General features: G+C 47.5%; 1 pseudogene; it reads right to left on the minus strand.

Annotated features, from left to right (window-relative positions):
- Positions 1-5,189: 5,189 nt before the first annotated feature.
- LOC105294438 lies at positions 5,190-5,506 on the minus strand (annotated as a pseudogene).
- Between the last annotated feature and the right edge of the window lie 2,354 nt (positions 5,507-7,860).

Here is a 7,860-nt window from a genome sequence, read left to right on the forward strand (position 1 = left end):
ATTATGATGTGTCTTGGTGTGGGCCTCTTTGGATTCCAGATTTTTGGAATTCTCTGAGCTTCCTGGGATTTTATGTCCATTTCCTTCATCAGGTTAGAGAAGTTTTCCATCCTAATTTCTTCAAACAACTGTTCAACATCTTGCTTTTCTTCACTTATGCCGATCAGATAAATGTTTAGAGCCTTAATAGTGTCCCATATCCTCCTTAAATTATTTTTATAGTCTTGGCATCTTTTTTCTTGCCATCCTGTTTGAGTGTCCTGATTGGCTTTTCTGTTCTCTAGATAGGGCATTTGACCCTCTTCTTTATTCACTTTGTTTATTCCATTTAATATACTTCTCATCTCAGATAATATATTTTTTCAGACTGGTTCTCTTTTATAGTTTCCATTTCCATTTTTATGTTTTTTTAAATCTCTTTGTTGAAGTTCTCACTGAATTTATCTACATGTCCCAAAAGTGAATTGAGCATCTTTATAACCAGTGTTTTGAACTCTGCATCTGTTAGATTACTTGACTCCATTATATCTGGATCTCTGTTCTGTTCTCTCATATAGTTTCTGCTTCTTTGTCTTCCCATTTTGGCTGCCTTTCCATGTCTGTTTCTATGTACTAAGCAAAGCCTCTAAGTCTCCCAGTCTTATTAGTGTGGATTTGTGAAATAGGTGTCCAGTGACACAGTCCTGAGAGGGGTTCAGTTACAGGCCAAACTTCACCCAAGCCTCTACCCTTCTCTGGCCACTTGTTAAAATTCAGCAAGTAATCCACAGATGCTGTGCTTATAGTTGCCTCAAAAGGCCACACCAGAAACCGAGGCCAGCTGCCTCCAATGTGAGTCTAGGCGCTGCTCACCAAGGAGCACCTGACTTGCTGAGGCTATACCAGGATGTGACTTGGGTGGAGCTGTGAGTTGGGGGAGGCAGAGTTTCAGGGAATCCTCTGGGCAGAGCTACCTCTGTTATCCAGTTTGATGACTTCTCTGCTAGGGCGGCGCTGTGTCTGTGCATTGGGAGTGGGGAGGGCTCAACAGGGGACAATGGATACTGCTGACACTTCTGTACAGGGTGAATCTTGCATCTGTCCTCACTCCGACGATGTCTCCTTGTAAGTCCCTGGTGTCCCCTGCACTCAGCCGAATTGGCACTGGTGCTCAGAGCGAGCAGGTCCATTATTGTGACAATCTGCTCATGGACATGGCCCCTTTAAGAGGATTCTGCTGCTGCCACTGCCACTGCTGCAGCCTCCGTCTCACTCAGTCACTCGAGACCGGGCAGTCCCCTGTCCTCTCTCCATCCTACCTTCTTCCATTCCAGGGCGTTTTCTTGGACTTTCCCCTAGTTGCATGGCTTGTTCATCTAGATCCCAGATGATTTTTCCTTGCTGCTGCTCTTTTCCATCACAACTTTGATTTGGTCACCAGAAGGATGAACAGAGCCTCTATCATCTACGCCATTTTTTTCTTCATTTATATTTTTCATTAGGTAATTAGTTGCATGCTGATTTGGGATACATTTTCTGTTGTTGATTTAAAATGTCATTAAAACCCAGTCACGAAAAGCTCATCTCCTTTTTGTGTGGTCTTGGCTTGGCTCTCTTGCCTCTCCTGCCATCACTAGTTTGCGCGGCCCTCAGGCTTTATCCCCCATTTAACTGTGGGCGCAGCTTATGCAGTTGACCTGGGGTGTCTGTTTCTCTCTGTGGAATTGAGCTCTGCACTGCCACTCCCCACACATCACATTCTTAGCTTCTTCTTCTCTATTTTGGATGTAGGGGGTTCTGGCTCCCTGCTGAGAGCCCAGGGTTCTCCTGATTGCCCTTATGAGACTCTAGACCCCAATCACTGCCCTGTGAAGAAGGAGAAATGACTCTTCTCATTCAGCCACAGGTCCAAAGCAGAATGTCTGTGTTTCGAGGCTCAGGGGTGATCTGATACCATTTGCTCTCTTCTGGTGGAGATGTGCAATTGCCCTCAAAGCAAGCTTGCTCATCTCCTCTTTGTTCCTTACTATAAGTTCTTTCTCTAAGGTTCCTTGCACAAAAGGATGGGGCCTTCTGAGAAGTCTTGAAGACAGGTCTGAAATCTACAATAAATGTGGCGGGTAGAGAAAATGATTGTATTTATACTGGTCAAATTGGTCTTGATGAGACAAGGCTCCAGTTCTTAAATAGGTATTTGTTTTCCCTGGAGAAGCAGAAGAAAAGAAAAAGGACACCCAGGCATGGGATGCTTCCACTTTTGCATGGGATGGCCCTCAGATGTTGGTATTTGCTTAAGGTAGACCAGGATCCTTGGGTGCTGGAAGGCCATGGCTGTGCTGAGGACTATTCCTTTGATGAACTGGTCATAGAGGCTGTCATAGTGTACACATGAAGTTAGGAGCATGTGCCACTGCCAGGAATGTTGGATACATTTGAAGGGCAAAGGGGGTTCTCTGCCCAGACTTTCTGAAATATTTCTCTGCCAGAATGTATTCTCCTTGTCTGGGAAGAATAAAGCTGCAGGCTTCCAACACACACTTCTCAGGACTGGTGACACTGTAGAGGATCTGGAAAGTCCTGGCCTGGCTGTGATTGCTCCTCTGACTAGGCAGGAAGGGTTTTGTGTAGTGCTCCCTGGGTGGGTCAGTATAGTGCAGCCATTAGGAGCATTGTCATAGGAGTGACAGTAGCTTCAGTCCCTGAACCTTATTAATCACACTCCTTTTCCAGGGAATTTTTCTAAAGAAGTCAAGTCCTTATCTCCCACCCACACACTCTTAGGCAATGGGAATTGGCCACTCCCCCGTGAGAGGTAAATCTAATGACCCTCCCTTTGATCTGGGCAGGCAGTAGCGATTTGCTGATCATGAATGGTGACTCTTTGTAACCTCCAGGGTTAGTTTTAAAAATGGCCACACAGCTTTTCTGGTTATGTTGGGAAGCTCACTGTTGCTTTTGAAATGCTCCTCTTGGAACCCAGCCTCCATGCTGGGAGATCCAATGCTATGTGAAGAGGCCACATGTGGGCACTCTGGTGGGAAGTCCGAGCAGAGTCCACCCTTGAGTTGTATCAGCTGAGACACCAGCATTTGAGTGAAAAGCCTTCAGATGACTGGCCCTGGCCTCTTGAGTGCTCCCAGTTAAGGCCTGTGAACTTTTATGTGACAAGAGGTACAGGGAACACAGGTCTATACAAACATCACCACATGCATACTTGTTCATCAACGGGGGAAGGACTCAGCCCTATGGCCCAGTGGTGCATGTAATTAGGGGCTTTGCAAAGTGGGAATAGAGGGCTCAGTCAGGGCAGGAAAACAACTGGTGACAGTGCTTCTCCCTGTGAGCCCCCACTCCTGGGGACTTGAGCATGGAAAAATTTTGGGCCTCTGAATGGATTCTGATTACTCAAACGCCAATAGCTACACAGAGGGCCAGAGTCTTAGGCCCCCAGGTGAATGGATGCTGTGGCCACTGCCATCCACCACCACTATCCAAGAAGTAGTGGATATGGGGCAATTAGGCAAACTGCATTCACTCTGATACCTCCTCCTTGTGGAAGTGTGGAGGTGGAGGAATAAATGTGTGTGCAGTCTTTGCTGAGCTAAATCTGGTTTTGAGTCTTGCTCTGATGTTTCTTTGCTGTGTGATCTCAGGTCAGTTTTTCATGTCTGAGCTTGGGGTTCCTCTTCTATAAAAAAAGAATAATTAGAGTGCCATCTCCTGGGGTTTTTGTGAAAATGTGTGTCAAGTGCTTAGTATAATGTAGGCACTCAGTTGCTCTTAATTCCTTTCCCTTATGTTTGGAAGAAGCTGGATACACTGAATCCGGTTGCTAAATAACACTTACTAAACATTATGAAGTACATACAGTCTACTCAGCATGGTGCTCAAATCACAGATACCTTCAGACATGCACAATCAATGGGAATCCTCCTGCTAGAGACCAGTTTGTCAGGGTAGTAGGGGATGGCTCCTCAAAGGACTCTCAGCATCATCAGAAAATACGAGGTATCAGACAGTAGTGCTTTTGGGCTTCCTTCTGTTGGAAGTAGCACAGCCATGTGTCAGCACCCTGGGAACATGCATACACATACACGTACATGTGTGCGTGCTTGGAGCTGGGTGTGCTTCTTACCTAAGGGCTAGCCAGCACAGATCAATAGTTGACTGCTACTGGCATTTACATCTAGGAAACAGTCATTTAAGCACACATGCCAGCAGGATCTATAAATTGATTCCTTTGAGGCCAGAGCAAATGGCGATCTATTTAGCACTGAAAGCTCTGAATAGTGGAGATGCTGTGGGTGGGGCACTGGTGGAGACTTCTCTGGTAACCAAGAACAGGCTTTGTGACAGAGGCCAAGCTTCTGGCTGCTCCTGTGTCACATGCAGTGTGTGGCTTTTCCCACATGTCTACGAAACATCATTCACTACATGCCCGAGCTTGCCAAGGGCCATGCTAGAAGCTCTATAGAGATAATGGGATGAAGAGGCTTCCACCAGGCCTGGGAAGATGTGGGTGATCATTCCCTCAGAGGTTTTTCCTTTGCTGGGATAGTGAAGAGTGGACAGTGGTAGATGTGGACCTTAGGCATAGGCTCTAGCCTCGAGTGGCTCCTGAGTAGGGCCAGGTGTTTGTGGTTAGGTCAGCATCATTGGCTTGCCAGGGGTTTGCCAAGAGTTTGGAGGGCATGCAAGGGGTTTGCCAAGAGTTTGCTTCCTTTGCTGGGTGCTGGGCTGTGCTACCAGACATCTTCCAGGTCCTGCTCCTCACTCTCATGCTTCCTGGCCAACCCTCTCTTCCACTCTTCATCCTACCCAGGTATCCCATAGCCTTGGGGTTTGTTTTCTGGTGCAAAATCCCCAAGAGCCCTGGATGTCTCCATGGAGGGGACAGTGATATGTTGCATGCTCTCTTCCCACCTGGATCCTGTATGTCTTCACCACCTTCCTAGCTACGCTGCTTTTTGGGGAAAAAATTATGCTCCCCTCACCACTTACATCTCATATGCACCCATGTGTGTCCTTTCTGGTCAGGATATTTGACATCCTTGCTGTGGAAAAAAGGTTCTTATCTTCTGAATTTTGTGAATGAAGGGGATACAGTGATTATTTCAGAATCTGCTGTGAACCAGGTGCTTTATGTACATAATTGCATTTTATCTCCCCCCTCCCCCCAAAAGGCATTATTATACACCGAGGGTTAGGGCTCAGTTCTTCTTGGTTGCTGCCATCCTCATGGCTGCAAGGATGTTGCTCAGCTCTTCTCTCTTACTCTTGGCATGGATGTGTGTCCCCACTCTTTTCCTGATGAACTTCAGAGCCCACTTGTCCTGAGAGACCTTGCGTGGCTTCATGGTGTGCTGCTCATAGCGGGCAAAGCCGCACACCTCTCGTATTATGTCCCGCAAGAACATGGCGTGCTTGGTGAGAAGCCCACGGCAGCTGCTGTGCTTTGGCTTGCTCATGTTCTTGGTCACTTTGTGATCCTGCTGAGGCCCATGGCCATGGGGTAGCACAGAGCCATGGCTGCTGCTCCTCAATGCCTGCTGTAGCAGAAGTGATCACATTTCATCTTTACAGTAATTTTATCAGTCCCGGTAGGCAAGGTCGGGCCCTGGCCACACACCTCCACCTTTCATATTTATTTGTCTTTATTATATACTTATTTATTATATGATAAATATTTATTACATACTTATCCATATGAGTTGGTTGTGAGTCTGCTCATCAGAGCCACTTAGAGATCTGGGCAGACAGAGTAGCCCCTCTCTTAGACTTTGTGGGCCATAGTGCCAAAGGGAGGAAAGAGTGTGGGAGGGTATTACGTGGGCACCTAAAGGCTGTAGCTAGCATGCCTCAGACACTGTTTCCATTTGTGAGTCTTGGGCAGATCTAGACATATGCCTTCTCCCATCAATGATGAAATCACCTTACAAAGATGTGGTCACCTTACAAAGATATCACCTTATAAAGTGTCTAGAAAGAGCACTTCTGCTGAGGAAACACGCCCTTGCCGCCCCCCCCCACCCCGCCAACCCCAACCCCAAAGAGGGGAGGCGGCAATGCTTACTGACCAGTAAGGATGATCAATCACCATATCAGCCTGTGAAGCAAGTGTGAGCACCCTTTGTGTGATGTTCACTGGCTGCAAGTCACTCCTGTAAAGTGATGAAATAGCAGATAAAAACCCAGATCTGACTCTAAGATCCATGTTCTGGGTGATTAGTTTTCTTTTTCCAGGTTAATCTTTATTATCAAAAATCGTTTATAAGATTTTAAAAGGGTTTTAAACTTACACAAAGTTCCAGCCTAGAAAATTGTCATGTCCTTAGGTAACCCAAAGAAGAAACATTTGGGAGCAGTCGATGATGTTAGTCACTGTCTTGTTCCTGTTGTCTTTCCCACAGAGCTCTGTAGCCTATTCAGAGGGATGATGAGACAGGAAAAGAAGGGAAGTCTGGGTGTATGCTCTGTAAATGGAGTTCCACTGCAATGATGGGCCTATCCTCATTTTATATGTGCAGAAAGCAGAGGTCAGAGAGGGTGAGGGATCTGCCATGGTCACACCTTGAAGAACCATGAGGTGTGGCTATCTGAGCCCCATCATGAACCCTGCTCTGAGCATGGCCCCACACAGCCCTTTAAAATAACCCATTTGTCCAAGAATGTTGAGCTGAGCAAGCAACTCTAGTTAGAGAGATTTTAGGTTAGGAAGGCCCTAGGAGGCACTCAGTGTCCAGTGAGGACTGCTGGCTATCTCTCGCAGTTTCTGGTTCAAATGCTGTGGGTTAAAGTCAATGGTCTTGGGGCTTGGTGTGCCCTTCAGGCTTGGGGAGGCAGAAGCCAGGACCAAGAGGAAGCTTGTAGTTTCTCCATGACACTGGGAATCATAGCCTAGAGGGAGGGTGTGTGGAGTGTCATGGGAGCCTGGCCCCTCCAAGGCCCTCCCTGGGGGTTATGTGGAGTCCTGGGAGCTTGAGGCTCAAACATGCATGCCCCTTTCAGAGCCAGGGCAGCCATGCTGGAAGGCTCCTGCTGCAGCAAAGAGGCCCGCCCCATCAATCCAATCAGGCTCCAAGGGACAGGACATCTGCAGCTTAAATTTTCCTTCCTCCCTGTTTTCTCTCTCCTCTGGCATTTTGTCTAGTCTCCATCCTCAGGTGTGCTTTGTAGGGACAAAGAGCCAACTCCTCAGAGTGAGACCCTATCTGCCACACATGCTGCCTTGCTTCAGCCCCTCACAGTCTCAGGCATGAAGAGGAAGGTTGGCAATAGACAAGGATCAAACTTCGTAGACATCATGGCCCTTGGTCATCCTGGTCACCATTTTAAAGATGGAGAAACTGAGGTTTAAGGAGATTAGAGTGACTTGTCCAAGGCTGCCCAGTGAGTAAGGGACAGAGCAAGGCACTGACTCTGGTCTCTGACCTTGAGGCCAGTGCAACCTGCACACCCACTGCTGAGAGAAGAGGGAAAGCCCAGCGGTATGGGGGCGCATGGGGTGCAAGGTGGCATTCTGCCTAGATCCTGGCTGGCCCTCTTGTTGATGAAGCTGTGAGGAGAGTGAGGCCCAGTGAGGAACCAAGACCTTCACAGGTAGGGTGGAAGAGTCATGAATCTGCGTTCTGGTGGAAGTGGCTTAGGCGTAGGGTGGGGTATGAGACCTCCAAAGTAGATAGGGTGGGAAGGGCTGCTTTTGGGGAGGAGAGAGGAGCTCTCCAGGTTTGAGGAAACAAGATTCTCTGATAGGTAGATTTTGGATCACTCATTTTTTTACAAGAAACAACTTTCTGTGCAGACTCTTCTGTGCAGACTTAACTTCTGTGCTCTCTGTAGACTCCAGGGTCAGAGAGATTCAGGCAGAGACTCAGCACAGTC

This window comes from Pteropus vampyrus, unplaced genomic scaffold, assembly GCF_000151845.1.
Source record: "Pteropus vampyrus isolate Shadow unplaced genomic scaffold, Pvam_2.0 Scaffold87, whole genome shotgun sequence".
Lineage (NCBI taxonomy): Eukaryota > Metazoa > Chordata > Mammalia > Chiroptera > Pteropodidae > Pteropus > Pteropus vampyrus.